General features: G+C 38.0%; 1 long non-coding RNA gene across 1 annotated transcript; it reads right to left on the reverse strand.

The window, feature by feature from the left end:
* Positions 1–16198: 16198 nt before the first annotated feature.
* Positions 16199–20306, reverse strand: LOC120523755. Its single transcript, XR_005632693.1, has 3 exons — positions 20132–20306; positions 19583–19732; positions 16199–17829 (listed from the first exon to the last, which is right to left on the reverse strand). It is a non-coding gene; the product is annotated as an uncharacterized LOC120523755 (long non-coding RNA).
* Between the last annotated feature and the right edge of the window lie 640 nt (positions 20307–20946).

Raw genomic sequence — 20946 nt, forward strand, 5'->3', positions numbered from 1 at the left:
AGAACGTGCACAAACTTCTCCCAGCTCATGCCTTAATTGGTTTTCTGGGAGTGAAGTGGAGTTTTAGAGTGGAAATAATAGATCGTTGTTTGGAACACACGCATTTCATGTCTGTTCCCTTTCTACAGTAATCTGTGTAAACACATTGCTAAAACAGAAACGTTTTTTATATTCTACTAGTAGATGACAAAATGTAGGCATAAACTATATAACGTATGAAGCCTGAAGTATCAAAGAAATACTTTCACAAAAGCTACAAATCTAGTCCATTTTCTCTGGAACCAACAGTCCTAGTTTAAAACCTGATAAACAGCCTCCACTTAACTTTATAGTTAGCACTATGCTGTCTGGAAGGTAGCATTCTCCTGGTATCTGCCAAACCCCAATTTATTCATCAGACTACCAGCTAGTAAAGTGTGATTTATCATTCCATAGAACACGTTTCCTCTGCTCCAGGATCCGATGGTGGCATGCTTTACATTAGTCCGAGTGATTTTTGGGAATGTCAGTAGTGATCTTAGCTAAGCGTGTGTGCACCTGCTTGGCCATGGAAACAAATTTCTAGAAACTCCTGATTCACAGTTCTTGTGCTGATGTTGCTTCCACTGGCAGTATGGAACTCTGTTAAGAGCAAGTGATCAGAGGATAGGTGTTTTTTTTATGTGTTATGTGTTTCAGGACTTTTTCATTGGGCTGTTGTTGCTTCTAGATGCTTCTACTTCACAATAATAGCACTTGCAATTGACTGGGGCATATCTAGACATTTCAAATAATGGCTTGTGGAAAAGATGGCATTCCAAGACAATGCCACGTTTAAAGTCACTCAGCTCTTCAGTATAAACTGACAGTCTTGGTCAAAGGATATTACATGACTATGTGTTTGATGTTATGCACTTGTTAAACACCTGAACTGAGTAATTTGGAAGGGTATCGACATATTTTGGTTATATCAAGTATAACCATTCATTGTCAAGCCTGCCTAATCAAATTCTTGGTCAGAAGGGCCAGAGTTTACCCTAGCATTATCAAGTTCAAGGTAGAAGCTAAGCTTGGAAGTAGGCTTCGTTCCATTATACCCACTTACACACCATCACAATTTAGAGTTGTCATTTATTATAATATGGGTGACTTTGGTCTGTGGATGAAGGGCAGTATCCAAAGGAAAAGGCAAACAGATCTGGGAACAATGTGCAAACCTCCCACAGAGAGCTCCTGTCTATGTCTAGCTAAATCTTAGAAGGCATGTAACACAATGCTTGGTAAATTATTATTCTTCCTCGCGGTGAATATCATTACATCTTTTAGTTGGGTATGTAAAGCCTGATTGGTAATTTATATAAGAAGGATGGAAAGTTTATCAAAACCATCAGCTGATGTGATTCTATTACAAAAGGGAAGTGACATTTTGACATTCTTTATTCTTAGCCAAGTGTTATTATCTGTTCCTTTTTTGCACAGTATAACTATTTTGGTTGTGGCTTGGTGATTTTGCAGCATATTTTTTCCATCTTATTGGTGTTTTCTTAATGTTTATTTAGGAGCTAGTTGGCTCCCTGCAGTGAAACTCTTTTTTATGTGTTCAGCCAACATGCAACATGTCACTATCTTCCAAATGCCATAATAAAGAGATGATAAAAAAACATCCTAAAAAGAATAACAAAACCCACCCCCCTTATCTTCTTGTTAATTCAACATTGAATGCCTTATTTGTTCTAAAGTTTTATTGGCAGCATCATAAGACAAATTAGACAACTACATTTAAATCAAGAAGATCATGCAATAGTGGTGAGTAACCACATTTTCACACATCTCCCCTCCTGTATTTTGATATACACCACATATACAGTATGTCTGTCATGGCAGTGATTAGTGCATCAGCAGATTAAGAGATCACACTATGTACTGCAGCAAAATTGCACTTTTTGGTACCTGTGGATTGTAAGGCATAACCTTTGTTAATGTTGCTTTATGCATCTTCAGAACATTATGTTTGTCAGCCATCACTGAAAGTAGAAAGCTGATTCATTGATCTTTGCTGGTTACTGTAGAATAAGCATTTCGCAATCAGAAATCAACACAAAATGAAAGTATAAGCCAATCAAAACAAACTGCAAGTGGACAGTGTAATCACAATGAGTGGTCCAGCTGTCTCTGCTCAGAATTCAAATGCATGCTTACTCCAAGATTGTGATAGATTTGTGCAACACAACAGTTCATTTTGCCTCAGTAAAGCAGATAAAAACTGCTGAACTGAACACATTATGGTAACGTAACCTGTTAAAGAGGTCAATACACTGGATGATAAATATTTAAGTACATATACAGTATGATTCTTGTCAAGTTTTCCTATAACACAATAAAAACAACATTTTAGCAATAAAATGACATTAACATTTTGTGAGGTAATGATTTCACTATTTTTATGAAAATATAGCACTATTTGATTATTCATACTTGCATTTCATTCATGCATTTAACAAAACTAATGGAATAACATCATCCTCATCTCACTTATTTACTACATAAGGAATACCTATATATTACATATTGGGTGGCTACATTATTTAAAATAAATTTTCAATTTATTGTAGTTAGCTCATATGTCATTTTCATACAGCATAGAAACATATCCATTATAAGCAGGACCTATCTTGTCAATTTTTGAGCCATTGCACAACACATGTACCAAATTACTTTGGAATTGGAGTGTAACCTGCCAGCACCAACCAAACTGCCTCAGCAAAAACAGGCCAGCAAACTGTAAAGTGTAAAATAAAATACTATTAGTACTTCGAAATTATCATAATATTGACAATGACTCCTATCTATCTATCTATCTATCTATCTATCTATCTATCTATCTATCTATTTATCTATCTATCTATCTGCATAAAGGTATTACATAAATTAAGGTCACTGCCCACATCTAAGTAAGAGAATTTTTTATCAGATTGTGCCTTTTAATGGCAACTACTTTAGTTGTTCACAATTTAATTAGCTGCTCTGCCTTGGTGGTCCCATGGCATTTCTTGGCTCCATTAGATAGATTTATTTACTTTAAATATTTATTAGAGTGTTAATTTGCTGAACGTGAGGTCTTAACTCAATGACTCTGGGTGATCCTTTATGAAGAGTTGTATGATGATTTTATTAGATAGCTAATTTTTTTACATTACTAGTACACTATTAAGTTCATTCTTAGAAAAAACTAAGAAAATAAGCAGCAGCAACATCAATCTTTATGTTATTTATGCCTTTATAGTAGTGTTATACTAAAACATAATTGTGCATTTCTTTAAAATGTAATGATCATTTTTAAAAATCCTGTTTTTTGAACAGTACTTGTCATGATGCAATCAATGAAATTAGATCATCTCTTAAAACCAAGACAATAAATTCTGAGAGTTCTTTCTATCTCATTATATCTGGTGAATCCAATGTGTTAATGCATTATGTCCCATTCAAAGAAGCTAAAAAGAAATGTTTTTCATTCTAATTAGACTTCAGCAACTGCTTTGTCTATATTTTCTGAAATACAGTCTTTTAAATAGCAAAGCATAGCAAAAGTTAGACCTCTTATATCATTGAAAGATGCTGAGAAATTAGTTCACGCATTTGTTTTTAGTAGACTAGATTACTGTAACGCACTCCTCTCAGGACTACCCAAAAAAGACATAAATCACTTGCAACGAGTGCAGAATGCAGCTGCTAGAATCCTAACTAGGAAAAGAAAATCCGAACACATTTCTCCAGTTTTAATGTCACTACACTGGTTACCTGTGTCATTCAGAATTGACTTTAAAATACTGCTTATGGTTTATAAAGCCTTAAATAATCTCGCTCCATCTTATATATCAGAATGCCTGACACCTTATATTCCAAATCGTAACCTTAGATCCTCAAATGAGTGTCTCCTTAGAATTCCAAAAGCTAAACTTAAAAGAAGTGGTGAGGCGGCCTTATGCTGCTTTGCACCTAAAATCTGGAATAGCCTGCCGATAGGAATTCGCCAGGCTGATACAGTAGAGCACTTTAAAACACTGCTGAAAACACATTACTTTAACATGGCCTTTTTATAACTTCACTTTAACTTAATCCTGATACTCTGTATGTTCAATTCATCATAATAACTATTCATAGTGGCTCCAAAATCCGTACTGACCCCTACTCTCTCTTCTGTTTCTTTTTCCGGTTTCTTTGTGGTGGCGGCCTGCGCCACCACCAACTACTCAAAGCATCATGATGCTCCAACATTGATGGACTGAAAGCCAGAAGTCTACGTGACCATCATCATCAAGTCCTTCCATGAGAACCCTAAATACAAAGAGGACTGTTTGATTAATGTTAGGTAGACTGCCCAGAGGGGACTGGGTGGTCTCTTGGTCTGGAACCCCTACAGATTTTATTTTTTTCTCCAGCCTTTGGAGTTTTTTTTTGTTTTTTCTGTCCACCCTGGCCATCGGACCTTACTCTTATTCTATGTTAATTAATGTTGACTTATTGTGTCTTCTATTTTTCTATTCATTTTGTAAAGCACTTTGAGCTACATTGTTTTGTATGAAAATGTGCTATATAAATAAATGTTGATTGATTGATTGATTGATAAATGGGTAAAACATGAAGAAAATGCACACCGGAGTGTATGGCAGGTGGTTGTTTAAAAACAAGGCTACATATTTAGCCAGACATCTCTAAGCACATTGAATATAATAATTGATTTCTAGAAATGCATGTCTAGATGCTAGGTCATGAATTGCAATGAAGTAGTTAGGTGACTGTTTTAGAAATATACTTATTGGTTATTCAACAGTTGCCCTGTGGGCCATTTTCATGTATTATCCATAAAGTCTCTGAATGTTAGGTTGTTAGATAAAGCACACATGTACTCCCAAACATAAAAGACAGGTTTGTCACATGCTGTTACATAACATTCTCAAATCTGCTTAATCCAGTTCACCATTTGTGATAGTCCATAGTCTATTCTGGTACCGTCAATTTTGAGACAGGAACCAACACTGGATGGGGCACTAACTCACTGCAGAGCTCACTCATGCTTTCATCCACACTTACACTCATAAGCCGATGTCTCATTCCATGACTTATTCTTATGGGATATATCAGAATTGCCAGACCATGTCATTTCAAATGGCTGAAAATGGCTGTCCATGTCACATTTACTGACTGGGTGTCAACTTTCTAGCACAGTTGTGCTCGCCCATTTTTCTGACAGCCAATAGCATGTTGCCAGACAGTGCCAGCTTAGTACGAAGGTTTAACATCTTCTGCAAGTTAAGCAACAAGTTTTACTTTCTGTCGTGGTACATAAAACATGCAACATCAGACAGTGAGGTTCAAACCACCCGTGTTCCTTATTCCTCATAGCTGCATTATATGCATTGTACTTCCAGCATACATACATACTGAGCATACATTGGTTATCAGCTTTCATGCAGGCAAAGCAACCTTTACGACTAAAGACAAAATTAAACCTGTTTGATTTGATCAGAGTGAGTCACAGACTAGTCATGTTACGCAAGTGGCTTCACAGGAGCGTACCGCCAACTGCCTCCAACTCACTAAGATTATATAAATGTAGACTACAACTGGAAATCGCTGAGAAAGTCTGTAATGTGACATGGCCTTTAGAGGATGAATTCAGCATCACCGATCAACATGTATGTCTTTGAGATGTGAGAAGAACCCAGGGTTTATATGAAGGACAGCTCATAATCACACAGGGAAAATATGCAAACCAAATGCAGACAGTGGCAAGGGATGGAATTCAAACCCACCAAGCAATCCCAGCATCAGAACAAAGCTGAAAAATTAGATCTGTTGGTTGCAATTATTTATTGTTCTACTAAACCCCAACCCCAATATATCACTTATGCCAACCCATAACACTCAAGTGATGGAAAGACTATGAACCTAGGGAAGTGATTATTCAAAGGGAAGAATGGAAACTGTGGCAGCATGCCCAGCTGGGACGCCCCTGTACACTATATTCAGGGGGAGCAGCCCTGGACAGTGCAATACCTACTCCTGGACGCTAGATGGCCACCCCCCTAGGCTGGAGCGGTGCCTCAGTTTCCCACAGGGCTCCCTGGGAATTGGAGTTGGGGGCAGCCTTGTTGGGTCCCGCAGGTACCACCAGGGGGTGCTGTGTTTGGGACTCCTGAGCCCGTGTGGGCAACAGATTCATCACACCTGGAAGTGCCGCTGAAACTCAGTGATCAAACACCTGGAGCACTTGCAGGTGACCTATAAAAGGAGCCAGCGACCACCACTTATCGGCCAGAGTCGGGTGGAGGAGGACAAAGTTGCTAGGGAAGAGTGGTGGTGCCAAGGAAGAGAAAAGTGCTTGTGCTGTACTGGTGGTTACTGGTCTTTGGGACTGTGTTGTGGCTGGGGGGATTACGGGGAAGATGTGCCCTCCAGCTGAAGAGAAATAAAAGTCTTTTTATTTTACACATGCCTCCCGTGTCCAATCTGTGTCGGATCAGGCGCTATATAGCGCTTATCTTACAAAGCTTTAATGCTTTGTGCTTTTACATTTACATATTTGGCTGACACCTTTATCCAAGTTACAACATCTATGATACAATCGGTTACATTTCTTTTAGATTTTTCCAGTTGGAGCACAGGCAAGCCAGATGACTTGCTCCTGGTCACACAGTGTCAGCAGTGGAATTTGAACCGAGAACCTCAGGGTTGCAAGTCCAAAGCCTTGACCATTACACCACACGGCAAGTTTTCTCATTTAAATTCTCACACATTAACTCAATTTCAATAGTGTCCGGCGAAAGGATAAATAATCTGAATTTCACAATTTCTTCAATCACAATGTAATAAAAACAGTTAGCTTTTTGGGAAAGTTTGAGCAGAATGACTTGCTGATTCAAAATTCTTTCAATTATTTTAGTAAAAAAAAAGTCAAACTTTATAGTTTAATTATTAAATTAAATAGTATTTTATTTTAACTATAAAAGTGCTTATGTTTACTTTTCCTTATAATGATAAAGACAAATTTTCAATGTTTTCTTGGACAACTGACAACAGATGACACCAGAGTTTCCTTTCACATTCACTTTGCTCCGCCCATTTATTTATATGACCAATCACCAGCCTCACTCTGTGAACAATGGCATTGCTTTCATTACTTTCTCTTTTTGATGTGTCTATTTTGTTCATTCAGGCTTGCTGAATGTAGTCTTTGCATGAAGAACTTTTCAAACTTTCCATCTGAAAGCTATTTTAAAATTTCTATGGAGATCACCCCTTTACAGCAAAGGCTTTGAGGAAAAAATGGATTATAGTGTGTGAAACCGCTTCATTTCTACATCTAGCCCTTTAAAATCAAGTGGAATAATTTTATGCTAAAGTATAAAGTTAATTAAAATATGCAACTTTTGGGGATAATATATAAAACATACAATTCGGTTTTTGGCATGGGAAGTCTGAAAACTTGGGGCTTTAAATATATGTGTCTGGATGATCTGCTACTTATCCAGTGTTCAGCACAGTGCCTAAGACAGAGTAGTATCCCTTGCTAGTATAATTTTTGGCTCAAACTACTGACAACAGACCTGATTAGTTAACTATCACACCATTTAGTGGCCTTCATGATGCTATTTATGTCCTTGGTGAAGCTTTAGAAGACACACTGCACCTGTGGAAAACTAACTTGCTATATGCTTGCACTTTAAACTGACGTTCAGAGGACTCCCACGCTGGCAGTAAGTTTTACATACAATCTGTAATAAGCTACTGGGGGAATTTCTTCAGCTTGAAAGTATTTTCCAAAACACATAGATGATTTCTTGAGCTGAAATTGTTACTGCTCGTAAAGGCATTGAGATCCTGAAAACAGAAATGGAGTTGCATTTTTAAAAATGAAAATTCCCGCTTCAAGATTCTATTTAACTGTTAATTCATATTTTGTAATGTGTGGCATTTATGATGTGTATGATGATGTTGTGATAGTTCATTATAGTTATGATTTTTGCAAATGAAGAAAGAGACTGCAACTTTGAGAGTAAATTGCTGTATATTAATACTGTAGAAAATTGTGTTTCCAGCCTGCGGTGACCTGATGGACTTATTTTTTCAACCATTAGCTTTCTATTCTTAAAGGACTGCTTGTGATGCTACGCTAAAATGGTGCCAGCCTGGCTGTGACGAGTTTGCCTATTTATAGGCTCACCCTGCGGCTGGTGCTGTAGCTACTCATTTGAATTATGGTTTGCCAGCTCAGGTTGGCTGCTGTGTTCTCCTGCCTTGGTGGTGCTGCTGTTCTCATCTGATGCCTCTCTCCTCTGCTGTTAGTGTCAGCACATTTATAAGATAACAAAATTGCTTTGTAATTTAATGACTCAGTTTGAAAATGTGTTTGTTTAAAATAATGTCCCTTGTGGCTGAATTATTGTATTTAATCTCTTCTCATATTGATTTTAAATAAGTTCATTATGTCTTCATTAGTCTATACTATAGAGTTAAGTCTGTCATTCCTTTCTAATGAACTTACCTTTAAATTCTCTAGATTTTCAAATTCTGTTACTGAATTTTCTTTTCATTTTATGGAGACTGAAACTGTACTTGGTATATTTAACCACTTCAGACAGATTTCCTTGGAGTCATTGCAACTGCATGTTTGTATGTAAGCAATGCTATAATTAAGACTTACATAAGACAGAGTCAAAAGTGAGAGTGATGGGCAACAACAATGCAGCAAATGTGTACATAAACAGCAAATAACCTAAATGTGTAGGCCCGTTCATATGCTTGCTAAGACTGATAACCACAAACAGTGCCTGAAGTAAAGATACACAAAGGAGAATTGGGACAGTAATTAGTGCTTTTGCAAGTCTGGTCACAAAATGGAAGTGCAAGAATGTTAACATAACAATTAAAATATGAATACTGGATGCATGTATGTTTTCCTCGTTGCTATATACATGTGAATCCTGGACTTTAAAAGAAGATGTAAGGAAGTTGAATGCATTTGAAATGGTGTGTTATGGGAAAATAATGAGAATATGTTGGAAGGATACAATAAGGAGATCTGTGAGGATTCAAGCAGAGGAATAATGGTTGTAGACAAGATTTAAGCAAAGAACCTGCAGTTGTTTGGGTGTAGATGCAGAATGGGAGACAACAAGTTGATAAAGACGGTGATGCTTTGTAGGGTGAAAGGGGTGGGGGAAAAATGAAGACAAAGAAGGAGATGGTTGCATAGAATGGTCTGGCTTGGGTACTTCAGTAAGCAGTTTCTGTGGCTCAGGAAAGGGACGGAATATGGGCAAGAAAGAAGATCCCCGCTGTTGGCCTGAATGGTTCATAGGACTATGGACTGAAAAGAGATAGAGAAGACAAGGAGACTAGAATAATGGCAAAATGTGTTTACAAGTTCATTCATTTAAAACAATATAAATACAAAGTAGGGAAATACAGAAGAATTGATAAAAGTACAAAATACAGTGTTATGCTACAACCAGTGATATTCCTTGGCTGCATCTTAATGGTTGTTTTTGTTAATTTTATATTATTATTTTTATGTTATTTCTGTTATGTGTATATATTATCGTTCCTCCTCCACAATTCCACCCTGGGGGGTAAATGTTAACACTATACAAGATTACAGACTGTTATACCTGCCTCGCACTCTCCACCTTACATTTTTTAACTTGCACTGCGCTTTTATTGCTTTTTAATTAATATTGTTTTTATCAGTATGCTGCTCCTGGAGTATGTGAATTTCTCCTTGGGGATTAATACAGTATCTATCTATCTATCTATCATATTATTTAATATTTCAGCTCTGTACCTTTATATATGCTGCAATTTCTTGTGCTTTGTAGGTGAGCCCTAGGAGCCGGAGCCAAGATGACTTATATTGAGGTCAGAAAGGCAGACCCAGCAGTGGATCACTGTGACGTTATGCAGGTTCTACTCCATGCTCCCATCTTGCTTCTGGGAGCTCTGAGCCCAACACTGTTGGTAAAGTCACCGATGAGCTGGGCAGTGAGGCACAACAATGAAGCAAGGGGATGGTGCAAAAAGTGCCAAGTGCTTTTATTTTAAAAATCAACAGAATCAAAACAGTGTTCAAATAAATAAGCGCAGTGCTTCAAAAATCTTCAAATAAATAATCCAATAAAAACAAGTGAACAGTGGAGGTTAAAAACACAATAGAAAAAAAATCCTTTTAAAATAAAGCCCAGTGCCTTCTTTCTACTGGTGACTCCCCTGCTTCTCCCGTCCATGCTATGCACCAGGGGAGCCACCCTACCTGCAGCTGACCTTCTTTCTGCCTTCTACTGCTGGTCTGTTCACCTTTCCGATCCCTGGCTCCGGTAAGCTTCACCAGACCGTGACTTGGGCTCCCCAGCGACCAGGGCACTCACGCTGGGGCTTTCATTTCCCAAGTCCCGACTCCTGCTGCCTTCTCGGCCTTATGTGGCGAGCCATCCTCCTTCCGGTCACTCCTGCTCCTCACTAATGCTCAGTGGGAGCGACCACTACCGACTGTTCCCGGGTGCCGGCCAAACACCCAGGCATACTGCTCAGCTGCATTAGTTCTCTAAAACAAGCAAATTTGCTTGTTCACGCACTGGCTTTCTCCTCCTTGCTTCCTGCCTTCTCTCCTTCTTAGCCTCCGTCTGTCTTATCTTTCTCTCCACTAGCCGCCTCGCGGTTCTATTATTTTTTACGGGGACGTGGATCAGTGTGGCAATTAGCAGCTCCTGGCATCAATTACGGATGCGGACGACTCCTCAACTGTGCACTTAAACGAGGACCACCTGCATCATGAATTCACCCAGGAACCTGCTCCGACCACACTATCACGCACCCTCTCTAAGCCGCAAGTGCGGCGACTATTTATTTAAAAAGTGGCCTTTTTGACTTGAGCTGTGGACCTGCTACACCACATCACTGAGTTTGTTAAGAGTCTTTTTGTAAGTATTGTTTTATTTTGGATTTCTGGTTTATGTTCTTTTTTGCTTCTGTTATTAGATTTTTCTTGTGGATTAGATTTTGGGATTTAATTGCTGTGGATTATCTTTTTAGGAAAGTCCCTTTTTTGAGCATTTGTCTGCCTTTTAAGCCTCAGTCAAGGATCGATTTTTTGGTTAATCCCTATTCAGGATGGGTCTCGTCACTGGCTCAAGTAAGTTTTTCTTGTTTTTTTAATATTATTTTTTAAATTTTGCTGGTAATTCTCTTTTGAGTTTCTGTTTGTTTTTATGTAATATTGTGATGTTTATTCATTATTTTGTGTTTTTGTGTGATATTAATAATTTACCTAATTCATGTTGTTTTCTGCCCTGCTTCCTTCATGCAAATTGAAAAAAGGCTCGGTCACTTGATCATGCAGCTGGGGTACTGGTCTACCTAGCATTTAAGGGAATCTCTGGTTATACTGGAGCATAAACAGGAATCAACACAGAAATGTAATTCTGAAGTGGGCCAGTGCCATTGCCTCACATTCTGGGAACCTTAATTTAAATATGTCAGTATTAAGTTTGCATGTTGTCCCTAACCTATGCAAGTTTTCTTGAGCCCCTCCAGTTTCCTTTTCACTGAAATGTTTGGGTTGAATTTGTTTTGCAGCTGCAAATTGTCCTATGTGAATCATTTGAGTGTGTGATCAGATAATCTGTGATGCACTAGTGCCTTATCACATGTAGGCCCAACCTTGCAATTAATACTCAACCAATTTGATTGGTGTGGAAGTAGGATAAAAATAAGTGTTGTGGTCCACAACAAGATCCTTGTATAATAACAGTGATGCTAAAATACTGAACGCAATGAAAAAAACAATAGCAAAATAAGTAATTTCAGTGATCTGTTTTTAGTTGTTTCTGCAAGCAGTTTGTCCAATAAGTGAACAAGGGGCAGGGCTTCTGGGGTGGACCAGAAACATCATCAAAGTTCTTTGGAGGTCTCCTCCTCCACTTTTGAGCTGGAAAGAAAGGTTACAAACTTACAAAAAAAATTGTTCCCCTGTTTACCTCATGAGCAGGGACTCCAACATTTTCCTGTAGTACGTGTGCATAACATTGTAAATAAGAAACTATTTTAAAGTGATTAAGGGGGAACAGGTACACCGAAATGCAAATCTTTAGGACAAAGAAACAGAGACACTAGAAACTGCATATGCCAGTTATGTGAAAAAAGTGGTTACTAGAGGGAGAGTCTACTCTATACTGCGGTGGGCTGGCGCCCTGCCCGGAGTTTGTTTCCTGTCTTGCGCCCTGTGTTGGCTGGGATTGGCTCCAGGAGACCCCTGTGACCCTGTAGTTATGATATAGTGGGTTTGATAATGGATGGATGGATGGAGTCTACTCTATATGTGTGTTGCGTGCCCCAGTAGACTATTAAACAAAGGCATCAGAATTTTAGAGAGACAGAAGCATAAGAACAGGAAGCCTAGCAGTCTGCTTGAAATGTGGATGATGTTAGAGAAACAAGGTGGGTGGGAACATTTCCTTGTTATGACTGTTGGAATTTTTCCATATAAGGCCTAACAGACACATTAATTAATCTGCATGTCAGATATTTAAAGGGATGTTACAAAAATATTTAAATATACAGTGTATCTGGAAAGTATTCACAGCGCAGAACTTTTTCCACATTTTGTTATGTTACAGCCTTATTCCAAAATGGATTAAATTCATTTTTTTCTCAGAATTTTACACACAACACCCCATAATGACAACATAAAAAAAGTTTACTTGAGATTTTTGCAAATGTATTAAAAATTTAAAAAAATGGAGAAAGCACATGTACATAAGTATTCACAGCCTTTGCCATGAAGCTCAAAACTGAGCTCAGGTGCATCCTGTTTCCCCTGATCATCCTTGAGATTTTTCTACAGCTTAATTGGAGTCCACCTGTGGTAAATTCAGTTGATTGGACATGATTTGGAAAGGCACACACCTGTCTATATAAGGTCCCACAGTTGACAGTTCATGTCAGAGCACAACCCAAGCATGAAGTCAAAGGAATTGTCTGTAGACCTCTGAGACAGGATTGTCTCGAGGCACAAATCTGGGGAAGGTTACAGAAAAAGTTCTGTTGCTTTGAAGGTTCCAATGAGCACAGTGGCCTCCATCATCCGTAGAAGTTCAAAACCACCAGGACTCTTCCTAGAGCTGGCTGGCCATCTAAACTAAGCGATCAGGGGAGAAGGATCTTAGTCAGGGCGGTGACCAAGAACCCAATGGTCACTCTGTCAGAGGTCCTCTGTGGAGAGAGGAGAACCTTCCAGAAGGACAACCATCTCTGCAGCATTCCACCAATCAGGCCTGTATGCTAGAGTGACCAGACAGAAGCCACTCCTTAGTAAAAAGCACATGGCAGCCCGCCTGGAGTTTGCCAAAAGGCACCTGAAGGACTCTCAGACCATAAGAAACAAAATTCTCTGGTCTGATGAGACAAAGATTGAATTCTTTGGTGTGAATGCCAGGCGTCACGTTTGGAGGAAACCAGGCACCGCTCATCACCAGGCTAATACCATTCCTACAGTGAAGCATGGTGGTGGCAGCATCATGCTGTGGGGATGTTTTTCAGCAGCAGGAACTGGGAGACTAGTGAGGATAAAGGGAAAGATGACTGCAGCAATGTACAGAGACATCCTGGATGAAAACCTGCTCCAGAGCGCTCTTGACCTCAGACTGGGGCGACGGTTCATCTTTCAGCAGGACAACGACCCTAAGCACACAGCCAAGATATCAAAGGAGTGGCTTCAGGACAACTCTGTAAATGTCCTTGAGTGGCCCAGCCAGAGCCCAGACTTCAATCCGATTGAACATCTCTGGAGAGATCTTAAAATGGCTGTGCACCGACGCTTCCCATCCAACCTGATGGAGCTTGAGAGGTGCTGCAAAGAGGAATGGGCGAAACTGGCCAAGGATAGGTGTGCCAAGCTTATGGCATCATATTCAAAAAGACTTGAGACTCTAATTGCTGCCAAAGGTGCATCGACAAAGTATTGAGCAAAGGCTGTGAATACTTATGTACATGTGATTTCTCAGTTTTTTTACTTTTAATAAATTTGCAAAAAACTCAAGTACATTTTTTTCATGTTGTCATTATGGGGTGTTGTGTGTAGAATTCTGAGGTAAAAATGAATTTAATCCATTTTGGAATAAGGCTGTCCAAAATGTGGAAAAAGTGATGCACTGTGAATACTTTCCGGATGCACTGTACCTGTTTCACCATGTTTTCAGATCACCTATGATATGCAACCAACATGAAGGAACTAACGTCATAGGTTCTTCTTTAAATAGGGGTAGGAAGAATTGACAAAATCAGCTATACTATTGTTAATCCTAACCTCTTACTAACCTAATCTCTTACTCTACATATGCCGCACATTTAACCCTAGACATCTCTTTATTTCAAAACCTTAAGCCATTTTACCACCCAAGAGAGCTTCATTGCAGCATCCTTTCATGCCCTTAAGGGAACGCAACTAGACAAGGAATGGATCCTAATGTCTTGGCTATACTAGAAACAATCAGACAGAAGTGCTAACTTTAATCTTTCACTTAAAGATTATATGTACTTGTATTAAAGCCAAAAGCAGAAAATATGAGCAATACAAAAAATATACCCCATGTGTGGTTCAAGTCTTCATTCTTTTCCCAGATAACAATTCCCAGATAGCTTCTTTTCTTTATTTACCAATTATATATCCATAATCAAAACATAAAAAGATGAGGATTTCTTGTAAGGGAGAGAATTCTTTTCCAAGTGTCCAGCAGGTAAGAGACAGCATGAACACGAAAGTGTACATTTTCCATTTTTACAATGCAGTAGAGACAGAGAGAAAGGCATCTTGCAAGTGCCCACTTTTTGCAAGATGAGGTATTTGGCGAAGTGTCAGAAAAGCAGCAACTGAACTGAGGGAAATCTTTTTTAAAAAATCTCTAATGAAAGACAGTCATTCTCTCCCTTCCTTCTCAGACACAAGAAGCATCTTGTATTTTGTTTTGTTATTTCCGCTAACAGAGTGTGTTGTCGTTTTTAAAGTTTTTTCAAAACACAGAAAAAGTCACTGAGTCATTATCACACAAGTGAATAACAAAGCCATTTACCTGCAGCCCATTCAAGGTTAAAGTAGTTCTCAGCTGATTAAACTGTAAACAGACTAATTATGCACCTTTTGACTTTCCCAGAATACACTGTACTCCTGTTCAGCATGACAAGACACAGGCTAAGGCAATCACCTGAGACCTCTAAGCTGAAAAGGTTATAGTATCCCCTGTGCAATGCCAAATTATGCTAAGAGAAGAGAATTACCATTGAGTTAATTCAATTACATTAAATTTATAAAAAACTGGACTTAAAACCAGATTTTCCCTAATAGGATTTAGTAGCATCATATTGTTAGGATGAGTTACTAAGCACAAAAGTCCCAAATAATCCCTGAAGTGCCCACTAAAGGGGAAATACTGTCAAACTCCAGCTAGTAATGAAAAGGGCAACATAGAATCTTTATAAATAAAAAAGATTTATTTTTACAGTAAATTCTGTTAAACACCAATAAGTTCCAAGATGCACAAAGGTATAGGAGGCAATCCCAATAGCAATCAAAGTTCAGATTCGAAATCCAAAGCAAAAAGATGTCAAAAATCTAGTGATGTCAAGAGGCATAAGAATAATTGCAAATGTAACAAAAACTCACCACACCATGAGTGCATTCAAAATGAACCATAAAGAGCTGTGTGTTTTCCTCAGCCTTTATAGGGCTGAGGGCAGTGTCTTCAAGTGATGGGCAGACGGCTCTGTCTGTTAGGAAACCATCCATAAAACACAGGGAACATAAAAGAAGATACCTAGAGACATAGAAACTAAATGACCAACAATATTAGCCTAAATGAAATGTCAAAGATAAGACAAAAAACCATAAAAAGATTTGAGGCAGCCACCCGTATAATTCTTCCATGCTGCAAAATAGTTTAATTGTGTATAACTGTGTACAGGCTTGAGTCCAAAACAGAAGTGCCTTGATGAGGCAAAGATGGTGGTTTTAAGGGAGAGTAGAGGGAGTGAGGTCATCAGGGCCAGAACCGGAAGTGACGTATTTGGACCCTGGAACTGGAAGTGACAGGTGGAATTTCCCATAATTGGTCTGCAGTGGAAAGAGAGAAAGGACCAGTATACTCTGGCACCCCCTGGTCTGGCATAGAATTACTCTCATTCAGGCCCTTTAGCTGCCTCCCATTTACGCGTGTGTGACAGAAGGAATCAAAAATGAACAAAATAGTCGTAAAATGGCATTTGAACTCCTGAGAGAATCCTAACTGAAATATGACACATAATTACATAAAGCTCTAAAATAGTGGAGTCCATCAAGGAAAACACACAAAAAGGTAGAACCCACAAAAAATAAAAGCACAAAATAGCAACAAAATGTCACCAGAATTATGGTAAAATGTATTATTTACAAAGACAAACAGTATTTTTAAACATATATCCTTGACACAAGGAGTACAGTTCCTAAGGGATATGGAACTGTGATATTCCTCTGTTAGAAGAAATTATTGATGGGCTTCTCTGTAGATTCAATGCTTTATGAGCAACAGAAGTCTCAAGAGATACAGGAGCACCAAGATACTATAGGGAGTTCTGGGCTGGAGTCCATGGAGCAAATGTAGGACCACAATGACCTCAGTAGTGATTTCATGGATTTGTAATGAATCTTTTTTTTAAGCATACTGTATAGAATTAATTTGAGATGGTTTCATCTGTCTTATTTTTGCACTTCTTGTTATTAATATTTGTCATTAGGGTAGGGACTTCACAGAGCTATTTTGTTTTGTCATTTTTATATTGTTTATGACTATGACTATAGTGTCCATTGCTGGTCACATGGGACCAATATTACTTTGCATGACATTGTTACATTAATTAAGTAATTAAGATGGTTGCATAGATAGGTTTTAAGGGTTCTAAGTGGCTGAATAAAAACACTCCAAAAACTCTTCATTTATGCCAGCGAACTGATAAAATTTGTGAAAGTACCAAGGAAATAGAAGTGTTAATAGGAAACAAGTCAAAATCAGGAAATGAAAAATATAAGCGGCAAAGCCAACATGAGAGATAACACAAAAGTCCGAACCAGGAAACTTTAAGACTAAGGAACTTTTTAAAAAAAGCAATTTGAAAAAGGGTTTTGAAGCTGCAACTCTAATAAGGAAGTGAATGCCAGGACCTTTTATCCCGTCGCTTCATACCCAAGGGTCGCAACCTCTGTGGAAGACTCCCTCATAACTTGTGAGGTGGTTCTAATGAAGGAAACCAAACAAGGTTTGCAAAATGACAGACAAAATGCTCCAGAAAACTTGATGACTCTTTAAGTGATTGGATTTTCTAAATATAAATGTTTAATTAATATTCAGGAGACACAAAACACCCTAGAAATCCATGGGAAAAAAAACACATAAAAACAAAAAGAGAAAGCAAAACCCTAACAACTTCTTTGGTTGGCAGTTATTTAGAAAAGACTGACAGCTAGGTTTAGAACTTCTTGCTTGCTCTTCTCAACTTTTGCTGAATGTTTTTGGGTTCTGATAATCAGTTTTTCTTTTGACTTAGTAGTACTTTGAGCTCTACCAGTTGCCCTTCTATTTTTTTTCCAGATCCTGGTCATAGTTCTTGACATAGCCTTCAGGCTTTTTCACTCTCTTATTGTAAAAATCATTAGGGGCTTGGCCAAAAATGACACCAACCTTGGTTTAAAGTTGCCTCAAGGCGAATGACTCAGAGTCTTGAGCATAAGGGAGCAAGCAGTCAACTGGTGGGAGGAAGTTAAGCCAGGATCTAGCGAGAGAGAGAAACACAAACAGAGAGATAGAAGGTGAGAAAGAGAGTGCTTTAGTGTTAGTAATGTGCTGTGCAGATAGACAGCATTTCCAAAGCTACACTTGCACTTTGAGTTCCTACTGCATTCGACCCTATATTTTTGTATAAACAAATTCAGCATTTTATTTACTTTTTTTCTTCTTGAACATCCATTTAGTTCTGTGCACTTTTTGCTTTTTTACTTAAAATAAAATGGTACAAATATATTCAGCAGGACAGTAACAGAAACCCTAGAAGAGTTTTAGGCTAATGTCTCATTAATTTTTAGTGCCATTTTGAATGTGCTGATCTCTTCATGAATCACCATCAAGTGCCGCTGCTGTGGTAATACAGAAGATGAAGAGAGGTGTCCTTCTCTGTAACTGTTCTCCTGTGCTTTGTGGACAGAAGTCAGCACAATTACTTGTAACTGTAAAAATAAGCCACTCATGCAGGGAATTGATACAGTAAGTTCTTGAACATATCAGGCATGCATATCACTGACACAAATAAAACGTATAAGTTGCTTGGTGTGGTAAATAGACCCAAACTGAAATGTATCCATGAGCAAAGAATATGAGCAGAAATCTGAAGTAGGCCCTGCCCTAGAAACCAGCAAACCAGCAGCTCTAGGCACAAACGAAAATTCCTGTACTTGAAAAAGAAATATTTTGGTTGAATGAGAATATTATAGAAAATTGGAAAAAATGTGATTATCACAGCTATGTTGAGTTTGCTATAAATATTTTAACAATACTTTAAAACATTAGAATGTTAGAAAAAATTGACAAGAACAGGCCATTTAGCCCAACAATGCTCCACAGTCCTATCCACCTAATTTTTCCAAAATAATATCAAGTGAAGTTTTGAAAGTTTCTAAACCCCTACTGTCTACTACACTATGTGGTAACTTATTCCATGTGCCCATGGTTCTCTGTGTGAAATAATAAAAAAAAAAAAAACTTTCTAAACTTTGTGTAAAATTTACCCTTAACAAGTTTCCAACTGTGTCCTGTGTCCTTGTTGAAAAAATAATTTTAAAAGAAGAGCCTGGATCTACTGTACAGTACTAATCTCTTTCATAATTTTAAAAATTTCAGTCTTGTCACCTCTTAATTTTCATTCACTTAAATCTTTAAATTCACTTTCATTCACTTAAATCACATTTAATCTTTCTTAACTTGTCTCCTAGTCGCTCTTCTCTGGACCTTTTCTAGTGCTGCTATGTCCTTTTTGTAGCCTGGAGACCAAAACTGCACACAGTACTTCAGATGAGGCCTCACCAGTGCATTACAAAGGTTGAGCATAACCTCCTTGGACTTGGACTCCACACATTGTGCTATATAACCTAACATTCTGGTAGCCTTCTTAATGGATTCTGTGCATTATTTGGTGGTTGATAGTGACAAGTTCATTACGACTCCTCAGTCCTTCTCATAAGGTGTACTTTTGATTTTCAGACCAGCAAATCTGTATTCAAATGTAACATTTTTAATTCCTATGTAAATGACAGGATGAAAGGCAGTGTAGAAACTGATTACAGAGCATCCACTTTGTTTTAATATTTAGAATTTCTGTTTTAGTCTACAGTTACTCGTTGGTGTTGTTCATGAACCAGCTGAAGAACGATTAAAGGCAAAGGGTATTTTCAAACTTTAGACTTTCCATTGTGTGTTTAAATAATTAACATTAACAATATTTTTGACATGTGCTTACTAGTAAATTCACTTACTAGTGCCCCACTTGTCCTTAATGCAGAGACACCATTGTGTATTTTACTATTGTGTTATGGTAATCACAAAAACCCGAAGCAGCCTGGTTGGACCACAGCACAGACGCTAACCACCAGCTTTTTAATCTCCAGCCGACCCCTTTGAAAAGTCTGTTAATAAAAATGAGAGAAAGAGAGCAACTACTGATATAACAGCAACAGGTGAGGAGATACACATATCATTTGGCAAAAAAATTAAAGACAAAACAGATTTCCAAAGTGAATGTGATTTTCTATGTTTATTAGAGGTTATCATAGACAGACACAAATTGCAAGGAGTTGTTTACTGCAGTACTATAGTTCAGCCAGAATGGAAATGCTAAGACAGAGAATCAAGTTGAGATAGGGATCATAAACCACTAAATTTCAGATCAAATCTGTAATCCTGAAATGAAAACAAAAAAATGATTACGACACAAAATGGGTTTGCCATCTGTTAAAAGTCACAGAGGATTTGCACAGAGACTTTGTCACAGTGTACAATATAAAGTCAAATAGAAAAGATCAAACCTGTCCCTGTGATACAAATCACTTATCCGATCTCCTGAATGGCACGATTAACCCATTTTCACCAATGACTGATTTTTTTTCCCTGTCTCGCTTTTTCTCAGGTGTCCTCCTAACTACAGGATACAGTCAAAATGTCAGCCACTTTTAAAGACATTACAAGCAAGGGCACACTTGCTGTTTCATACTGGGCCATATTTAGTGTGAGAAAATTTCTTTGGCACCCACCCATCAGCACTTATGTCACCATGTGATATTTTAAGGCTGTGCTCTCTTTCCTTTCTGCACCTCATTCTTCTTCCTTCACACTGATCCATATTTTTGTATTAAGTCTTAAAAGGGGTTGGCGATTGGAAAGAAATAAACATGCATTTTTTGGGAGGCACTTCTTGGCACGCTTATGCCACTGAGCAGTGGCAAGATATGATTACAGTATATCTTTTAAAACACTATATTGTTATGTAGCTAAAACATTTAGTAAGATAGAAATTTAAAGTTTTACAAAATGTGCTGTGACTTTGCCTCAAGATGGAAACTAAAGCCAGCAGAAAAAACACTTCTCACATATATCTCGCAATTATCTAAAACTGAGCAAAAACACAATTAACAATTCTACGAAGCAAAACACAATCAGAGTTTAACAAACAAAGCACATGCATCTAATAGAAAATTAACTTTAAACTGATTTAAAAATCATTTATAATAATAATAATAAGGAAATGGGGAAGGTACGTAAACAAATGGTGCAAGAGAAAGCAAAGCCACTCCAAAGTGCTGTTATAGCCAAGATGTTAACTGGATTTTTCAAAAGAACAAAT

This window comes from Polypterus senegalus, chromosome 2 (genome assembly GCF_016835505.1).
Source record: "Polypterus senegalus isolate Bchr_013 chromosome 2, ASM1683550v1, whole genome shotgun sequence".
NCBI classification, from domain to species: domain Eukaryota; kingdom Metazoa; phylum Chordata; class Cladistia; order Polypteriformes; family Polypteridae; genus Polypterus; species Polypterus senegalus.